Raw genomic sequence first — 21,699 nt, 5'->3', positions numbered from 1 at the left:
CAGATATCACAAAGTAACTTGCTTTCTCAATGAGGGGGAATGGGGTGGGAGGAAGGGAGAGAATTCGGAACTCAAGATTTTGGGAGTAAATCTTGAAACTTGTTTTTGCATACCTGGGGGGGGGGTGTGGAAGAAATCATGCGTGGTCAGTCTTCAGAAAAATTTGGAATAACTTACATGAACTAATGCTGAGGGAAGTGAGCAGAACCAGAACATTGCATACATCAAAAGCAACACTGTGATGAACAACAATGACAGACTTAACTCTTCCCAGCAGTACAACGATTGAAGACAATTCTAAAGGACTTGTTATGAAAAGTACTATCCACATGCAAAGCAGGAACAATGAAGTCTGAATGCAGACCAAAGTACACTAATTTCAATTTTATAAATTTGATTTATATTTTATGCTTTTTTCCTCTTGTAATTTTTCTTCTTTTTTTGTTCTGATTCTTCTTTCTCAACATGATTAATATGGAAAAATATTTAACATAGTTAAACATGTATAACTTAGATTGTTCGCTGTCAAGGGGTGGGTGGAAGAAAGGGAGGAAAGTAGAGAAATTAAAACTCAATTGGAAAAATAAATAAATAAATTTATTTAACACACCCCCGCAAAAGAAGAAGTTGGATTGCAAAACATACATATATATATATTATATATACATATATAATATGTATATATATTATATATATGTATATGGGGTGGGTGTTTGTGTGTATATTCACACATATACACATGCATATCCATTTCCATATATACATACATATATACCTACATATACATATTTGTTTTGTTTTGAGAAGCCAAGGGAGTACATATTCCATTTTAGAAAGGTTGCCATTAGAAATTAAAACCAAGTTCTGGATCTTAAAAGAATTTAGTTTCTTTGAAAACTCACTTGTGTGAAATCTCTTGTTCTTGAGCGAGGCTAAATAAATGAGACTTCATTATCCAGAGCAGAAGCAGCCATCTAGAGAATTGCCTCTACCGTCTGCTTTGTTTCGTGGAAAACTGGTCTGAGTTTTGTCTGAAACAGCAGCAGCGTCGGCAGCAGGCCATCCAGCTGAACTGCATGTAACTGAACCAGAAAATGGCATAATCCAGACTATGGATCTTAGATAAAGTGTACCATTCAAGATCAAGCAAAGGTGGCTAAAATAGGATGAGAAGAAGGCCCAGGAGGAGATAGAAAAGGAACCTTAGCTCTTTGATGTAAAAGGCAGAACAAGAAACATCCATAAAAATGTCAGTTCAAGTTGGAACAATTGACTATTTTCATGAAGTGGGAGCCAAAAATAATTTTTGAATAATGTTTTTCCAATGGTGAAACTCATTCAATCAGAAAAAATTTTAAAAAGCAATAAAAATTTTGTATTTTCCAACACAAAGTTATCCAATTAAATAGCACAATGGAAAGAATCCTGCATTTAGAATCAAAAACCTAGGTGCAAATTCTGCCTCTACCACTTACTGGTTATGTGATTTAATCTCTCTCTTTTTCTACACACACACACACACACACACACACACACACACACACACACCCATCTTTAAACATATATGTATATATATGTATATATATATATACATATATATATATATAAAATCATCTTTAAAATGATGGAGTTAGATTAGATAGCCTGAAGCACTAAATTTTTAATTTTGATTTCCTATTCTATAAAATCATAAAATCATTGGCTCCTAGAAATAAGGACTTCAAGTTATAGAGTTTGAAGAGACCTTGGTGATCATCAAGTACAGCTTCTCCATTTTACTAAAGAGGAAACTTTTCACTCAGAGAGGTTAAGTTGACATATTTGCCTAAATTTACATAGGAAGTAAATATCAGAGATAAAATATGAGCAATGAACAGTAATTTTTTAAATTTTTTTTAATTGAAAAGCCACAGAGATTTGGCAAGGTCAACTAATCTAAGCCAACTAATCTGGAGGTCAACTAATCTAAGCCTTTCATTTAATAGGGGAAGATCTTTATTAATAGAGTTCTGGCTCAATTCCCTTGTTAGACTCAACCTCCTCACTGGCAACCTTCCTACCCTAAAATACCTTTATCCTAAGGCCTCTTTTCAGAATTAGTGAATCCTTAGCTAGACCCTCAATGCATGAGGGACCCATGCCATGCTAATTCTACTCCCAGGTCAACTGTCAGGACTTTTCTCTACATCCTCACCAGAAGCTTGCTCCATCAAGGGCAACCTCTATCAAGGGCAACCTCTATCAAGGGCAAACAATAACATTAATGTTGACTAAAATTTGGGACCCACCCTGAGTTAATTCATTGTTAACTCTCCATGTTTTCTTCCCCCCTTTCCCAAATGCAGCTAATGCTTTTTCCATAAACTGGGCAGAACAAACCATAGCCTTCAGACCAAAGAAGTTGATGCCAAGGCTTCTCTCCTGTGGAGCCACTTCAATTTTCTCTGGAATTTGCTCATCTGTAAATGGGAAGAATACCAGTAAATGACAGGATGTCATGGTTGGCACTTCCTTGAAAAAGAGTCTCAACTACAGTTTATTGGCAGGGGAGAGGTGAAAAGTGGTTGACCAGCTTTTCTGTCTGAAGACCTTTAGCAATCAAGGCCCAAGGCTGCTCACCCCACTTTTGGGCAACACAAATCAGCAGACAGTTTTCTCCTGACTTTGAGACTAAATTTGCCTCTTTGCAATTTCTACCCACTGCTCCTAATTCTATCCCCTGAGGCCAGCCAAAAAGGAGGTGAGCTTCTGAAGGAGAAAATTACAAGGCAAAAATGGCTGGAGAAGGAAACACTTAAGGTGACTTAGGAGAAGGAAATCACAAAGACAATTTGAGGTTATTGAACTTGTGAACAAGCCTAGAGAGACTAAATTTGGGAAAGAGAAATTTTTTTCTTCAGATTTTTCAAAGCAATGGGGTTAAGTGGCTTGCCCAAGGCCACATGGCTAGGTAATTATTAAGTGTCTGAGCTCGGATTTGAACCCAGGTACTCTTGACTCCAAGGCTGGTGCTCTATTCACTGTGCCACCTAGCTGCCCCTGGGAAAGAGAAATTAAGGGAATTAGAAGAAAATCAAAGAATAAGAAAGACAGTTCAACCTGAAGGAAGAAATGGATTGAAGAAAAGAATTTGAGGGAGAAAAGAAAGGGAGAAAGGAAGGGAAAGGAAGAAGAGGAAGCTCTAACACCTGTTCATTTTCTATTCTCTTTCACCCAGTTTTATCAGCCTGGATGCATGATATTACCACTTCCGCCATCTTACAATCTCTCAATCTTATCTCTCAGAAGTATTTCTCTCACCCCATTTCAACTTCTCCCCCCTCCACTCATTTCCCAAAGAACCATATTTTTACCTTCATAACTTTTAGGACTCTCACTCTCTTCTTAACCTCCTTCTTAACTATTTCCATACTTTTGGACCAATTCTTTTATACTTCTTCCACCTCATTTTATTTGAAATTGAACCTTCACCAAGGATCTCTCTCAGTCCTCAAATCCTTCTCCAATTTAAGCTGCTTCATCTCTCACTTACCCTCATCTTGCAGTGACAGGGAGAAGATACTCAGTCTCCCATGGTACTTCCAGATCAATCCCCTGCCCCCATACTTAAATAACTTTTGATCTTTTGACATTCAGATCCATTCAATTTGATCAGGTCTCCCAGTGTCTCTCTACATTACCTTGTTTAAACAAATAACTGCTTATTGGGTAGCAGTCTGTCATCTGCCAGTCTCTAATTCACTCTACCATAAGGCTTATAGCCTTCCTCTTTTCTTTATCCACATTAAGTCTAGTATTTGATATAGAGAAACATTCAAACCCTTTGACCTTACAGCTACTCAGTTTCCTCAACTTCACTTTCTGTTTCCATTGCTCTTCAGCCAAACTTGGACTTGGCCAGTCACCTTTGAGATCCCAAACTCTAGAATTCTGTTCCCAGACCACAGTCAGCTAGCCTTCCAGTTTCCCTCTTCCTTGTTCACAATAAGCCTTCCTCTTTGACTTCTGGTTGCTTTCCTGCCCAGTCTCCTGGATCTCTCTCTTCCACTCAAACTTCATTCTCCTTCCTATATGATTTTGACATATTGAATGGCAACCACCAATCTAGAATGCCATTCCCAGGTACCCCCCAGAAACCTTCCCATTGCATCTTGTTAATCCTCACCCTTTACTCTCCCTTCCCCCCAGTTAACCCCCCACCATTCAATTTCCCCATTCATTCCCACATCATGGAATACTACTGAATCAAGTCCTGCTGATATACTCACTACAAACTTATGGTGCATAACATTTGTTCACTGCTGCTAAGCAATATTTCTATTTAGCTCTAGTTGGTTCCAAATCTCATTCCATGCAGTGGCTATTTTAAACCTTGTCCTTTCTCATCAAGTGCTCACACCCAACATTCAAGGCAGACAACCTAGACTCTTACTTCAATTAGTTGTTTCAACTTTCCCCTCTATACCTCAAAAGTTTTTAATATCTTCACTCATTTTATCCATCTTCCCCTCCTGTTTTAGAAGACAAAGCTTTTCTACTCCTTTCAAAGCCTAATGGATCATCTCGTGTCAATGATCCTGTCATAGAATTTCTTCCCTAGAATGGACTTCGGTTGTCATCTCCTTTAATCCAAATCTGAACAAAAAACACCCACATAGAGTGACTGCCATTTTCTATGGTTTGCTGTCAATGGTTCAACAATCACAACTGCCAGGCTTTTTGGAGCTCTTAGAAGCAGTTTATCTGGGTTTGGTGACTTGAACTGTATAGGGCAGCAAGATCTTTTTTAACTTTGATTTTTTCATTAATACAATTTACTTCTCCATTTTCTTAGCATTTGTACAGTTTATCATTTAGTTCTTTTGTATCCCTATTATCAAACTATCAGTTTTTATTTTCTCCTTTAATCCAAAAATTATTCTTAGCAAAGAAAATGGGGACAAAAATCAAGGGGAAAAATGGCTCTGTCTTCTGTTTCCTAAAATATAGCTAGGTGGCGTAGTGAATAGAATACCAACCCTGGACTCAGGAGGACTTGAGTTCAAATCCAACATTTGACATTTACTAGCTGTGTGACCTTGATCAAGTCACTTAACCCTAATTGCCTGACATCTAGTACCATCTCCACTTGTCCCAATTCATACCTGGTCACTGGACCCAGATGGCTATGAAGGAGAAAGTGAGGCTGGTGACTTTGTATAGCATCCCCTCTCTCAAATACAATTCATGTGCTTGTCATGGCATTACCTCACTGATGTCATGGTCTTCTTTAAGAATGAAGAACAAACATCATCTTCATCATTATCCATACTCAATCTATTCCCAAATAGTCATCCTCTCCCTTCTCTGATCCTGTTTTCTTCCCCAAGATAACTAAAAAACAAGAACTCAGTTTTCATTTTTCCTTAGCTGTCCTTGCCATCCTCCACTCATTCTGAGCTTTAGCACCCTCATAAAAATCCTTAATTTTGTATTCATCTTTAGTTACTTTTCTTTGTTCCCAACTTTTGTGCATGTTTTTAAAGTCAATGTCAGTTGATGAATCTAAGCTGATGATGATCCCTTCCATGTATTCTAGGACCTGGCCTCTGTAATCATCCATCCTCTCAATCTCTTCCATCTCCCAACTTTACCTCTTTTCTAGTTCTTTCTCATCCATCTACAGTCATGTACAGGTAATTCTTTTTTTAAGCCCTTTCTTCTTAATCATTCTCACCCTTCCAGTTTCCACCTCATCTCTCTCTTCCCATTCAGAGCTACTTTTGCAAAACTCATCTCAACCTTATACTACCTCTGACTGACCACCCACTCTCTCCATAACCCTATGTACTGTTTTCTCATCAATGTGATCCATCACTGCTATCATCTGATTTTATAGATAAGGAAATTAGGACTTGGACAATTTAAGTGACTTGATGAAGGTCACATAGCTAGTCAGTGGCAGAGAGCTCTGAACAGATCTCTAATCTCCTGAGTCACCATCCATTAGGGATATTTTTTCTGCTATAATTGCTGTTGTTTTTCATGTCTAAATATCATTTCTTTGACCTGAGAGCTAGTCACAATTTATAAAATTTGCATTTTGGGTTTCTGAAGGGGTAGAAAATGACTGATCAGTAAGGTCAAAAGAACTAATGTGTTTTGGAAAATTAGAAGTCAGAATGATACCAGAATATTACTTGATGAGAACCTCTGGGTGCCAACATTCATAAGTTTTTTTAAAAATATATAGTATGGAAAGCACAGTGCAGCCCAGGTGAGAGCAATAGTACTGAACTAATTACAAGAGACAATTGATTTCATTCTAAGTAAAAACAAAAAACAAAACTTATTTTGCTTTTTCATTATCACAGTTTACCTCCCCCACTTCCTTAGCATTTTGACTGTTTCTCATTTAACTCTGTTATGCAGCCTGAAGCCTCTCATAGACATCCCAGGATACGTGATATGGGTACAGACTTCCTGCCTTGTCGTGGAATTAAACAAATGTCCCCTTGGTGCTAGCACTGTGATTCAACCCCCCTGTAGCCCTCCTTGCAAAGGAGGACAAAGCAACTGCATTCAAAAGGAGTTGCATACTCTGATTTTTCATCTCTAAAAACCCATTTATCAGTGAACACCTTTCAAATACAGTACAGTCAGAGCCCAGAGAATCAAAGAGCTGGAAGTGGCCTCATGTGGGGTATCTACCTGCTCTCCTGCCTCCAAGCAAGACATTTGTTGAATACATGTTGGAGATGACAGCAAAGGCTATTCATGACAAATAACTGATGATTGTACTCATAAGACTTCCTAAGGCTAAAAGCTTTGGTAAGTCTTGTAACCTCTTCCAGAGTTTAACAGCCCTCAGTATCAAGGAAGTTTATTCTGTTATTTGATACCCCTTTCTTTTTACTTTATCTTCATTTGTTGATGTAGCATTTGGTTCCACTATGTACAGAATCAACATTAAAGGGGAAAAAAATTGGAGTAGAAACAGGAACTGGACCTTCAGGTTCTTGGGTATAGAGAACTACGGGGTCAGTAAATGCTTCTATCAAGGCAGGTTGGTACCTTCTCTTCCACTCAGAGTCTGAGAGAGTTGCCTGAAGGATCGGAAAGTCTAGTGACGCATCAAGCCAATAGATGTCTGGAGCAAGAACCCAATTCTTCCTGATTTCAAGGTAATCTCTCTCTATCCACTTATATTTTTAATTAACAAGTAAATGGACATTACATGTAATGCTATCAGTAACCAAAATGGATCTGGAAAAATTAAATCATTAATAACATAATACCCTTTAGGTTCTTATTAATAACAATTGCTAACACTTATATGAAGTTTGCGCAATGATTTATATAGATTATCTCACATGAGTCTCATAACAACCTCATGATGTGAGTGATACTATTGTTATTATCTCCCTTTGAAAATAAGGAAATTGAGGCTGATAAAAGTTTAAATAGCTTTTGAGTAATATATATAAAGATATGAACATGAATTCAAAAAGTGGTATAATTATAGAATGAGGAAGAAACAGTTAAACTGCAATTCCTCTTTTTTAAAAAAAATCTGGAGATATAAACAAGGCCTCAAATTCAAAACAGCTCTAGTAGGACATGACTGACCAAAAAGCTAACATAATCTTAGTTTGCATTTATGTCCTTTCAGGCACCTTACACTGCCTCCTCTACTTTTTCCACCGCCCCCCAATTCCCACCATACACATACATCCCCCCCCCCCAACTTTGCTCAGGGAAGAACAAATCCACATTGCCATTGCATGATAATCTATTTTCCTCTGACTCCCCTTGGACTCAGAATAACTAGGTCTTGGTCAACCTAAGTCAAAGTTCCTACCATTTCTCCCCACTCTTGTACCTATCTACATTAGCCTTATTCTTCTCAAGTCTCCATTCAAATGTACTTTCTATTACAGCAGCCTGTCTTTTTAGATTGGTTGCACATTATTCTCAAGTGTACCCTCTGCTCTCCAGCCCAATGACTTACTACATTGTGTGAGTCACCTTCTTGCCCTTATACAGGTTGCCCATGATTCCTGAAAGGCTTTTGCTTCTAATCTTTACCTCTTGGGACCTTTAGATCTTTTAAAACTCAGGTGCTAACTCCTTTAAGAGGTCTCTCCTGATAATTTCCAGTTTTTAGCACCTCTTCTGCCTTTTGCCTTTCTTTGAATCTTCACTCTCAACATCATGTGTGGTACATAAGAGGTGATTAATAAATTCTGTGTGTACATCCATATACATATGTATATGGAGAAATAGAGAAAAAGCCATATATCTATGAATGTGTGTGTGTGTGTGTGTGTGTGTGTGTGTGTGTGTGTGAGAGAGAGAGAGAGAGAGAGAGAGAGAGAGAGAGAACACTATTTGCTATTAGCTACTGGGATAAAAGTATTGTTATTCCAATGGCTCTTGACTTCACGATTTTAGACTGCCTCCATCTCCTATTTGAAGTGGAGAAGCTCAAGGGTATAAAGAGCAACTTTTTAATTGACTTAGTAATGATTGAGTAAACTCCCTGACAGCATTGTTCTACACTTATGGCTTATTCACACACTGCAAATATATAAAATTGCCCTAAGTCTAATGAGAACTTTATCTTATTCAATAGAACTAGCTGTTCTCTATTTTTAACACATCATCAACAAAATAACATCAAAGAACAATGGCTATAAAACATAGCACTTTTCCAGAAGACAATTTAAACCCATCATGGTTCTCCTTAGAATTCAATTCATTATCACCTCTATTAAATGAATCTAATTATAACTTTCAAATTAGAGAATTGACCAAAACATCTTATTAATCACTTGATGTAATTGGATGACATCAAGTAAATGACTCTAAAAAATAAAAAATTAAACAGATCCTTCATCTTGTAGAATTCTCCAATGATATCAAAATGTCACAAAATAGATAAGGGCAAAGAAAAAGATACACAAAGACTGAAGGTCTGAGCTGGATTCCAGATATCATAAGGAATTAATCACTGAAGGTGATATCTAAAAATACATAGATCTTTTGAGGGACGTGAGATACACAGTATAAAGATATCAAGGAAAAGACAGTAATGGAATATGTTAAAAGACTTATAAGCAACCTGAAATCAATATTGAATGGGAAAAGAATGCTTAAAATAATTAACACCAGATATAGAATGCAAACGTGAAGAGTATGTCACTCTAAGATAGCTATAGAAAGATAAACACTTTTCATAAAGAAGGAAGAGAATTGAAAGGCATTCTTAGATCTTATGACAAGTAAGTAAAAACACTACAAAAGTAAAAAGCTACAAAAATACTTTCATAATGAGGAGATATTACTTCATGAACCAATTTTCATGTCTGATAACAGATAAAAGTCACTGGATTGTTGATTATAATCAAAAGTGATTTATTTCCTGATGAAGTCTAAAACTCAGATAAGATACATGAATGGTATTAAAAGATCCCTAATGAGCCTAATGAGCAAAACTCACATGAACTCCTCTGACTAGAGCAGAGAAATATATACCAGAGAATATAAAAGTTATCCTTAAGGAGCCAAAACTTAATGATCAATGCAAGGAAAAAGTAGGAACTTCATGCTGTAAAAATTTAGAGCCTTCTCAATACCTAGCAAGACATGATCTGGTGACTAGAATTAGACATCAGGAGTTTGGTAACTATTTTTCATAGGAAGTTTACTAAAGTGACAAAATACAAAGGTTCTTTAAGGTTGACTTCATTTTTTTATTATATTCCTGCATAAAAAAGAATAAGAATAAGGCAGAATTTTAAATAGGCCCTCTATACCCTTTATCTCAGTGCAGAAATAAATAAAACTGCTTTTTATCTTCTTACATTCTCCCCCTGGAGGCTAAACTTTGCCTAGTACCAGTGATGAATGCAGACTCTGAGTTGTCGGCTTAATAAGAATAACAATCATAATAACATTTATAAAGTATTTCAATTTTCAGGATGATTTTTACATAAATTTTATCATTTGATCTGCATAACAACCCCAGGTAAGCAAAAAATCCTAGAATGTTGAGTCAGAAGCAATAAGATGAAATTTAATTTGAATTTTTTTTATTTGGATTTCCCATAGAAACAACTTTTTAAGTATCAGATGAAAAGCAGAATTGCCTAGTGGATAGAGAACTGACTTCAGAGAAGAGGAATCTTGGGTTCAAATCCTACTTCTGAGTGTGTGATTCTGGGTAAGCTATTTAACCTTTCAGTGTCCCTCGCTGGGAGCTCCTTACAACAATGTAATAATAGATCTAGTAAAAAACAAATTTAAATACAAATAAGATGGGAGAAGGCATAGCTAAATAGCAAGATCTGGAAATTTTAGCTGGCTCATAAACTCAATAAGAATCAACAGTATGATATGAAAAGAATCAAGAAATCTCATGCAATGGTAGTAGTCAGAGGTGAGAGAGAGAGAGAGAGAGAGAGAGAGAGAGAGAGAGAGAGAGAGAGAGAGACATACTCTTCTTTGTCCTAGTCAGACTATATAGATATTGATAAGCTAGAAAGCATCCAGAATACAAGATAATCTCTGTATCAAACCATCTGAAGATTGGTTAAATGAAATTAGAAGTGTTGGCCAGAAAAGAGATTTCATAGGAATCTATATAATGAATTTCAGAGGTGGAAATGACCTGAGTGGCCACCTGGATCAGTCCAAATCTAAAACAGAATTCACACTCCAACATACCCAATAAATGGTCATCTGGACTTTACTTAAAAGACAGAGAACCCATCACAGCTCATGACTCTTTGGTAGAATTCTATTAGCAAGTTTCCTTACACAAGCCTAACTCCGCTCTCTGCACTTTATATCAGTTATTTTTAGTTTTCTGTTCTGGGATAAGACTATGTCTTATTTCTATTCCAAGTGGCAGGTCTTCAAACACTTGGAGAAAACTAGTACACAGCTCAGTCTTTTCCAGGCTAAAGATACCCAGGTCACCATTTCACCACTATCCTGGTCACCATTATCTACACACTCCTTTCAAAAATAGGTTGCCCACTACTGAACAAACTGTATTCTGACAAAGGGAGTATCCAGGAGGATGACCCTCACATCTTTTATCCTAGACATCCTGGACTCAGATTGCCATCTAAGATTATATTAGCTTTCTCTGACTGACACATTAATCATTTAGTCTTAGTGGATATTTGGAATCAGATGTCCCATTGACATATTAAACTCAACAAGAATGAATTCATGACCTTGGCCTCTAAGTCTTCTCCTGTTCCAAACTTCCTTTTTGCTTTCCAGGGCACCACCATCCATCCATCCGGTTACTCAGATCTAAAACCTCATTGACATCCTTAACTCTACTCTCCATGTATCAGATCAATTGCCAAACCTTATCACTTCTATCTCCCCACTATCTCTTGTTATTTCCTTCTCTCTAATCGCAAAGCTATGGTCCTAATTCAAGGCCCCATCATCTCTTACCTGTACTACTACAGCCCCCTCATAGTTGGTTTCTTTCATTGCCTAACCTCTCTAACTCATTCTTCACGTGGCCATCAAATTGCTTTTCCTAAGGTATAGGTCTAGTCAGGTTACTCATATACTCAAGGTATAATGGCTTCCTATCACCTCTAGGATCAAATAGAAGCTTCTCTGTTTGACAAACAAAACTTCTATAATCCGACCACAATTTAGCTTTCTAGCCTCATTCTACATCCATCCCCTTTACATGATCTACAATCCTGTCAAACTGGCTTTTTTTCTCATTTTCTCATACTCATATACATTTTCTCATTCTCATACTCAACATTCTATCTTCCATCTCTGGACTCTTCTTCTGACTTTCCTCTATGAGAATATTAGACTTCTCACCTCTGCTCTTAGAATGTCTGGTTTCCTTCAAAACTCAGCTCAAGTCACAATTTCTATATAAAGCTTTCCTAATTTCAACCACCTTACCCAAATATTCGTGACTTCCCCAACCTCAAATTTCTAATTATTTTTACCTGTTTTGTGCCAATCTTATATATATAGTCCTTCATGAAATGTAAGCCCTTATGCCTGAGGGCAGGGATTTCTCATTTGTCTGTATTGTCTATAAATTTTTATTGACTTGACTTATAGCTATTCAATCAATTTGAGCTTTTTTTTTAGTCTATTAAATATATCTTTTTCTCCCGTAAGCAACTATTGTCTTTAGGTATTTGAAAAATTATCACATCAAAGTAGAACCAAACTTCTTCTTTTGGTCTCAGAGAATCCCTAAATATCTTCCTTAAAGCCTCAATTCAGGTACCATTCTATGGCACACTTTTCTCGATCTCCCTAGTTGTTAGGGTTAACCTTTCCTCATACTATCAGGTACGTGCTTCCTATTTATAGGTTGCAACTGACCAGGAGAAAGAAAATTTCTTAAGTTCTTCTTGTTTGTTTTGGTTTGATTTTGGTCTTTGGGTCTCTAGAGCCAAGGGAGGGTATTTTGCATAGAGTAGAAGTTTAATAAAAATTTTCTGGATTGGCCAGGACTGAATTCCAAGTTCTAAATAAGCTAAAGAGATTTCCTCTCCCCACCTTATGTTGGTCCATTGGGGTCCTTGCCCTCACTTGTTCCCCCTACCCCATCCCAGGCAAAGTAAGGCTACCTTTCTTTCTCACCTTTTCCCCTAGGTACAAAACTTCTTATTTATGCCTCTATTTATTCATGTATGATTGAAATGAATGGCCATTGTAGTCTTTTCCAAACTGGGGCTGGGGTCCACTGTGGTTAAATGACTTTATTTAGACCATATACACTAATGAAGTGGCAGGACTGAGGCTAGACCTCATATTTGCCTGACTTGTAGGTGAGATCTCTTTTCTTTTCTTCATAAAAAAACATGAATCAGAAAACTTCCTGAGCTCTTTCCAATATGAGTAAAGTCAATCTCACCATCTATGGAAAGGGAATCTAACCCCATGACAGCATCCCAGAGAAGAAAGAGAAGGGGAGCAAAGAAGGAACCAAACTTTCACTCTATATTTATACACATATATGTAGAAAACAGAGAACCTTATCCTTGAATCTTAGACAGCCGTCAGCCCTTTTTGCACACATGGTCTTTGACTGCTGTCTTTTCTGAGCCTGTCGCCCTCCCCACCCCCAACTGCTGACCCAGCTGCTCTCTCCCATAGTTTGTTATTTTTTATTTTTGGCTATGAGCATATATGGGGAGGGAAGGTGCTCTTTCCACCCTCAGGTCCCAGCTGTCACTGCTTATAATATTAACTCCACACCCCTCACCCTTACCTCTAATAAAACAAGTCAGTAAAGTGGTGTTAAAATATATTTTATATATAATATATATCTATATGTCTATATATCACACAATACCATATATATATATATATATACATACATATAAATACACTTACAGTTACTCACACATATGTATGTATGTATATATAAAACTGCCTTGTATTCTGTTGGGTTTTGACCTTCATTTTTTTCATAGTTATTACTATCTTGTTTTGAGGAATTTATGGCCACAGCATTACTTATTTCCTGACTCTACACAGACAAAGGAAATGAGAACTCAAAAAGATAGGTTAGAGACCTTATGCTATCTACATTATTGGTACGAGGCTAGCAAGGTAGTAGCACAAGCCAGATCTATCTGTGTTCCCAACACTGACAACCTAAAGATGGGAAAGGGACAGATGGATATTATGACTGCTGTAGCCCTTCAGCTGAAGTGTGTCAGCTATTTTGAGAAGACAGGACCTAGGGCATATTGGAATGGAGATGAATAGAAGTTGTTATTGGGGAAAGAGCAAGGCTTGATAATAGAGATAAAAAGACGATAAAATAGAATGAAAAGGAGATGACATAAAGAGTGAATCAGAAGTCTTAGGGTGAGTATAGAATGAAATATTGTACATGTTACCACAATATTCATAAGCTCACTTCAGCGACTGAAGTTAAAATTAAATCACAATATGCACTACAGAGACTTATTTGTACAAAGCCTTCAGTTGCACAAAGACTATCTCTATCTCAAAAATAATATGTCTAAAGATTTTTAAATTAGGAGAAATCTTAAGAAGAGAACTCACCTACAAGATTTTAAACTGAGTTGGATGGGACCTCAAAATCATTGAAGAGAAGACCATAAATATGGACCTGGAAGTGACCTGAAAAGAATCTAACCATTCATTTAAACAAGATCAGCACCCAAGGTTGTAGGTAAAAAGCAACAGATTCAAACTCAGGGTTTGGCACTAATAAGTCTATAATTTGTTCTACTTCATCACGCAGATTCCTAACAATCCTCTTATGCAAAGTGGATAAAAAGATGGTGGCTAGGGTATGCTGCATTATTTATGTCACTCTACTAATGATTCACTTAACAATCTGATAAATACTACTGGACTTAGAGTTGAAAATAATATATAAACAATCTTTCCTATTGTTTTCTCCCTTTTAACTGTCTAAATTATGTCAAATTTTCAGAAGATTCTTCTGTGAAAATAGAAGTTAGATATCATTTATCAACTAGCATTATTCTTCTACCTAGATAAGTGGACAAAAATAAGGTAATCACCAAGGAAGGGAATGGTGGACTTTTAGTTCATCTAAACAAGGGCTGTAGATGAGAAAACTACAGATATAGGCAGGATAGTAAGGAAATAAGTCTTTTGAGAAATTTTTAGTGTAATGCAACAGGCCAAAGTATCTCCAGATTGAAGTCTCTGTCTTATTATAGCTCACGCTGTGGAGCTATCTAAACTCTCATTCTCATACCATCTTGTGCCCCTTGAATATTGCTGCTATATCCTCTCAGGGATTAGTCTCGAGGAGTTGAAGAGTATTCTTCTAATACTTTAGTTCTGAGCCCCCATGGGAGTGCTTCCCACCATGGTTTTTGGTTACTATTAATATAAGCCAGACTTTACTACAGAGGTGTTGTTGGTACAGTTAGTATAAAACACCCCCATAAAAGCCTATGATATACTACCTCATATGTAGATAAAAATTTAAGGGAACGTTGGCTCAAAGTTGGAGGATATGTGGCAAAAGAAGTAACTTACAACTTCTTGAAGTTCTTTCACTGGATTCATCAGATGTTCAAATTAGGTATAGTGCAGTTTAGTTTTATCTTTTTTCTTTTGGGATCTTAGTAGAACCTTGAATTTATGTCCAGTCTGTTCTTGGTTCTGGATTTAGATATCACTCTTAAATAGTCAGTGAAAAGAAGCAAAATAACAAAAATCTTCAAAGTTCACAAGATCCTCCTCTAACCAAAAGTTTGGAAGAAGAGATCAAGGTCATGTCAAGGTGCTCTCCACCTCCAAGCAATTGATTCTCCTACAATTAATGCAGCCTTAGAGATTTGATGCTTTCTCCTTTATGTCTGGCCTGTATCCCTATTCTATGGTAAATCATCTGCATCAACTCCAAATATCTTTTGTTCTGTCATCTAAAAAGCAAAAAAAGAAATTTTAGCAAAGATAGCTTACGCTATCAACGTAGAGACAGACCTCATATTTCATTGCTTTTCATATCACATAATCATATAATCTCAGAGCTAGAATCTACTTAAACTCAGAAGAAAAAAAGAATTCCTACCACAACACACTTGGGAAGTGATTATTTAGATTTTGCTTAAAGGTCTTCAATCAGGGAAGATTCGATACTTCCCACAGTTGTACATTTCATTTTCAGATCACTTTAATTGTTAGGATGTTGTTATTTATAGGGAAGCTGAATTATTTTTTTTGCAATTTCTATCCATGGTTTCCACTTATTTCCTCTGGTTATATGTTATGCTCTGTGTGTACCTACTATGTTGTCTTTTCATTTCCTTCCTTTTCATTCTTTAGATACATATATATATGTATATATATATATATATATATATATATTCAATGTGCTTATATATCAAATAGTGACACCAATAATATGTATTTTAAATGCTTCCATGCACTATTAGATGAACTTTTCAATTTCCTGAGGATAAATCTAATTTTTTCCTGCTTATTCAACTCTGGATCAACCTAGTTGTCCAGCTATACTATCTATTCAAAATATACATATTGATGGACAACCTATAAATTGTCCATCCAAAATGCATAATTTTAGCAAGAGACATTTTTTATCTGACTATTCTTTCTTAGTTTTTCAGGTCAAACCACCAAAAACTTTGCAAAATCATCTTCAATCTCCTCTTTATTATCACCTGTTTTTAACATTTTGGATAATTTAACATCCATTCCCAGTTCTTATTCTTGACTGTTGTTCCATAAAGTGGCAGGAGTAGCAGAAGAACATCCAAGGGAAGCTATTATATTGAGGGTCTAGTTACCCATAACTAAACTTTAAAACACATCTATTGGCAGAAGAATAGCAAACTGAGGTGCCTTTTGTCTCAATACCCCATTTCTTATTATCCTCATTTTCCTAAATCCCCTAAACTTATTTGTCATCTGAGGACTGATTTTGGTTTCATTTTGCATACTATAATCATCTCTAGCTCTTTCAATCCTGATAACTGGATCCCAGGTCCTTTACCTAAGCCTGCTGGCTTCACCCTTTTTCTTTTGTCCCAATTCTCTCTTTGGTTCTGATACATGCTCTGCCTGTCTCTTTCCTAACCCCATTCTCATAGGACGATCACAATGCAATTGCCTTCTTAACCATTGGTTTGGTAATATTTCCAAACACAAGATGGCAACTTGGAGCAGGTAATTACTGTTTCTCTTAGCATTTCTCTAGGTTGAAGCATTTTTTAAGATCTTCCTATGTATTAAGGCAAAGGCAAAGGTCTCCCACTGCATCCAGGGTCATATCCAGTCATCCTGATCCATATCTGGCCACTGAACCCAGGTGGTTCTAGAGAAGAAAGTGAGACTGGTGACTTAGCACAGCAACCCCTCACTCAAATCCAAGTCACCTCCATGTCATGTCATCAACTCCCCAATGTCATGATCCTCTTTGAGCACAAGGGACAAACAATAAACTATATGCTTCCAAAAGAACAAGAAGTGATGAGGGCCTTAATCACTATGGTTGAGGATGGGGTCAGCATGAAGGGATTATATTATTAGAGACCAAAGATAAAAATACAACTTCTTTAAGAGGAAAAAAAACCATCATTTTCATTAGCTATTTTCTAGTTACAAGCATTTTTTAACTGACTCATCTGGCCAATTCAAGTACATTTCTCCTATAGTGCAGTGCAAAATCTTTAATTTTAAACAAATCATCCTCCTTTCTATTCCTGTTTCTCTGAGCAGCTTTTCTCTCCATCCTTTCTTTCCTTCATACCAAGTCACCTATTCACACAGCTATCAGCCAACCATGAAATTAGCATTTCTAAAGTCCAAGATCATTTTTACATTGGTTCACTTTTTATCTACAGAGCAAACGCTTATAATACCATATATACATAATTTGTGGAGTATTTTTTAACCATTAGGATTTAATTTATCTACTTTTGAGCCTAGAATCAATATTTTAAAAGGAATAAAAAAGACATCTTAAAAGATTTTTAGAATTTTGATCACTCACCTAACTAATCAACTCTTATGGGCTTTATTGTGTCCCTTTCAATTCTACCAACTTCAAATAAAGTACAACTTCCCTAAAAGAATAGCATTGAGATAAAGGAATCATTTCTAAAACTTTGCCTTTTTTATTTTTATGGCTAAATGATTTTTCTTCTTCCTGGAAAACAGATTCTTAGGATGTCTCTGATTCAAGGACATAAATATTTTTCATCATAATTCCTATTGAAATGACCTAAAAGCATGATTACTAGGAGCAGTGATGCCTAAAACTCAGAAAAGGAATCTCATTTACTAGCAATTTTTAAAAATAATTACACTTTTTATCTGTCACTTATCACCAGTCTCCTAGAACACTGTCTGGTACGTAGTAGGCACTTAATAAATCTTTATTCAATTGAACTAAATCATTTCTATGTAAATGATTCTTTAATCTATATCTCTCACCATTTCCCCTCCCATGAGCATTAGTCCTGCACCTCTAATTCTTTTGTATATTTTCACTTCAGAATTCTGCCACCACTTCAAATTCAACTTACCTGAATCCAAACTCATTTTTCCCATCTATCCCAACTAGCTCCCTTTTACTTCTCTCTTGTCAATGTCGATATGAGATGAAATGACTTATCAGCTTCAGAAACCAACCTACTATAAGGCTTCAATCCTAAAGAACCCACCTATACCCACACCGATGGTAATCTTTTTTCTTAGACCAAATCTGAATAATTTCTTGTTATTTCATTTTCTCCTTGCTCATTCATCACCTGTACATCTTTCCCTGTACACACAAGCTCCAATAAACTCCTTTTATTTGAGATTTGGGAAAAAAATAATATGTCTTTCTTCTATAGGATCCTTCTCCTTCCCCCTTCCCCAATCAGGTGGTCCTTAGTTTCATGCTGTAGCATCTTTGACTCCAACTAAAGAGGGTTTTGAAATTTTTTAATCATGGTTCATGATGATTCTATGTAATAGGCAGGCTGAGACTGGACTTGGAGATAGAGGAGCTGAGTCTGAATCTAGGCTTCACCTTTGTGATATTCCTCAGGTCACTTGAGTTCTTGGACCCAGGTTTCCTCATCTGTAAAATGAGAATGTTGGACTAGATCCTCTTGAAGGTTCCTTCCAACTCAAAATCTGTGCCTCACTCCCCTCCAAGAACTCTAATATCCAGTGACAGTGGCCTCCTTGCGGTTCCTCGAACATGAAACTCCATCTCCTGGCTCCAAATAGTTTCATTGGCTGTCCCTTGGATCTGGAACACTCACCCTTCTCACCTCTACTTCCTGGCTGCCCTGGTTTCATTCAAGTTCATAGCTAAAATCTCATCTACAGTGAGAAACCGTCTTTTTTCCTGCTTCATGCTAGACCCCTCTCTCAGATATTATTCCTGATTGACTCTTTATAATCCTTATACCAATCAAGTTATTGGCATGTTGTCTACCCTATAAGAAACTAATTGAGGGAAGGGACTGCATTTTCTCTCTATTTTTGTACATGGTTAGCACTAAATAAATAAATTTTAACTGATTGACACAGTGGGAATTTAATAAATGCCTTCTTGACTAATACTAGGTGCTCCACAATCTATTCATCTTTCCCTGGCAATCTGCACCCTGAGATGGAAGAAGCAATACCCCTTCTCCATAAACTATCGAGTAGTAGCAACAGGGCTGTAGACTCAGCTACCACCACCACCATCACCCCCACCCTCCCACCACAGGTAAAGAATAACCACTGAGGAGAAACTCAGTCATTAAAGTGGGAGATATCCTGTTCCCCGGGGGACAGGATAGTCATGAAGGAAGAGATCAACCAGTTGACTAAAACATTTTTCTGTCTGCTGCCTTTCTCACTAGATATCAACAGGAAATTTCCAGGGAATAGCGGTCACTTTGTCCAATTCAGTAGAATTGAATTGAATTGACCCAAGGACATTCTAACTTAAATACAACTTCTATGTTCTATTCCTGGTTCCTTTCCCTCTCAAGCAGGAAAAGTTTAAATTTATATTACATATGCTTCAAGCCATTCTACTCAGTGGTGAAACCATTTGTAGCAAAATAGAATCTGCCTTGTCCCTAGGAGATTTAGAGGAATTCAGGTCCAAATCTGAGGGAACATTGCAAACATCAATGAGGACTTCAATTATGATATGCCAAATTGAACACCACTAGCAAGGAAGGTTTTATGTGCTATTTAGAATATTCTAGAACAATACATTATTAAAACGGGAAAGAATTTTAAAGATTATTTTATCCACTAGATTCATTTAAAAGATGCAAAATCTTAATCCCTAAGAGTAAATATTTACCAAGGTTTCACTGTTAATGAGTACAGTTTTAATATTTTTTAAATTCCAAATTCTAATTGTTTTAATCACAATAGGCTTATGAATCTCCTTTGGAATGAACAGCTCCAAACAGGATGCAAAAATTACCCAGGGTAAAATGGTTTCCTCACCAACACCAGTCCAAGTATTAGGAAACTGATCAGGAAATTGGAAAAGCTGAATTTCTTATTCGGTGATGGCTCTTTATCTCTGGGTGGTGAGCTGGCTCTACAGACCTGTCTCTATCATTTAATAGCGAATGGAAGAGGTGTACTGTTTCCTTCATCTCAGGGAATAGGTCTTTTACCCAACTCTGAAGAAGGATCCTATTTCAGACCCTAAGGATTGAGTGTAAGATAGGTGAGGCCTGGTCTTAGCTGATTCCTATAGAGTGGACAAGACAAACAGAAGGAATCCTCTTCTTGTATTATGGACAAATGGATTGCTACCAAATAAGATAACCATCTGGAGTTCTCAGAAATAAGAAGACAAAAATAAGAGAATTCTATGAGACACTAAGCAGCCAACAGTCACATCCCCCCCTTAACCCCATCTCCTAGACATTGTTAAAAAAAAGTCATGACCTGTTAGTAATCCTCCCAGCAATCTTATTGTTTATTCTCCCTCCACTTAGGCTGAGCTCTTGTGCATCATTCTAGAGAACCTTCTCTTTTTCTTTTAAACTATGTAGGAATGGATGCAGCTCATTTAGGAATGGAAATGCTCAGTGGTCAATGATGGCTTGGAGTGCAAAGACCAGTAGTGATTCAAAAGGATAGCTTCCTCATTTCATGTTCAACACTGCAGAACTGAAGATACAAGTAAGAAAGATAAAGACAATCTTTACCCTCAAAGAGCTTGCAAGCTGATGGGGGAAGACAACACCCAAAAAAGAAACAGAAAGAGGGAGGAGACAACCAGGGGATCTTCAGCAAGGAGGCATGATGTTCCATAAAGTCTAAGCCAAGCAGATAGAGTTACCTGCAAAGTTCAGATCCCAGTCTTTTCTCCATCATTACTGTTGAAAGAAATCCCAATCTTTTCTCCATCATTACTGTTTCAGTAAAATCTTACTCATCATCATCCCCTTTGGGATTTACTAGGCAAAAATATTAGAGTGCATTGATGAAGAACTGGAGCAGATAGAGTTTATATAGCTAGTAACTGTCTGAGACCAGATTTGAACTCAAGAAAATAAATATCTGGGTCCAGAATTCTAGCCATTGTGCCACCTAGTTGCTCCAGGCTTCTAAAAAGGAAGGGTTTATGGGGCGGCTAGGTGGCACAGTGGACAAAGCACCAGCCCTGGAGTCAAGAGTACCTGGGTTCAAATCCGGTCTCAGACACTTAATAATTACCTAGCTGTGTGGCCTTGGTCAAGCCACTTAACCCCATTTGCCTTGCAAAAACATAAAAAAGGAAGAGTTTGAGATACATTAATTTAAAATAGCTTAAATATAGCTTAGCTAGATTTATAGCAAAGACAAGACCACTAATGTGTTATCCTTTTTGAAAAGATAGAGAAGAGGGCTAAACAAAGGGATGTTCTCCTATTGGAGAACTATCCTAAAGGAGGTCTCCAGTGGAGTGCCCCAAGAAGCTGGGCTTGATCCTAGAGTGTTTAACATTTTTTTAAATCAATAACTTGAAAAAGAAATGTAAATGGAATGTTTGGGAAGTTTATTGATGGACAAACACTGGCAGACAAAGTTAATACACTGAATGAAAGAATAGGAAACCCAAAAACTAAGCCCTGGAGAGAAAGCAGGGTCTAAAGTCAGGAAGACCCTGAGTTTAAATCTAGCCTTAGACACCAATTATGTGATATGGGCAAGTCATTTAATCTCTAT

The 21,699-nt window shown here is 36.9% G+C and overlaps 1 long non-coding RNA gene across 1 annotated transcript; it reads left to right on the top strand.

Moving 5' to 3' along the window:
- The first annotated feature begins 7,079 nt into the window (after nt 1-7,079).
- On the top strand, nt 7,080-20,884 carry LOC141510983 (uncharacterized). The gene is made up of 3 exons (XR_012475218.1): nt 7,080-7,163; nt 10,093-10,204; nt 20,541-20,884. It is a non-coding gene; the product is annotated as an uncharacterized LOC141510983 (long non-coding RNA).
- Nucleotides 20,885-21,699: the final 815 nt, after the last annotated feature.

The sequence above is a fragment of the Macrotis lagotis genome, chromosome 2 (assembly GCF_037893015.1).
Source record: "Macrotis lagotis isolate mMagLag1 chromosome 2, bilby.v1.9.chrom.fasta, whole genome shotgun sequence".
In the NCBI taxonomy this organism is placed as follows: Eukaryota; Metazoa; Chordata; class Mammalia; order Peramelemorphia; family Peramelidae; genus Macrotis; species Macrotis lagotis.
Note: the sequence above shows the minus strand (reverse complement) of the source record. Positions and strands in the feature narration are given on the sequence as shown.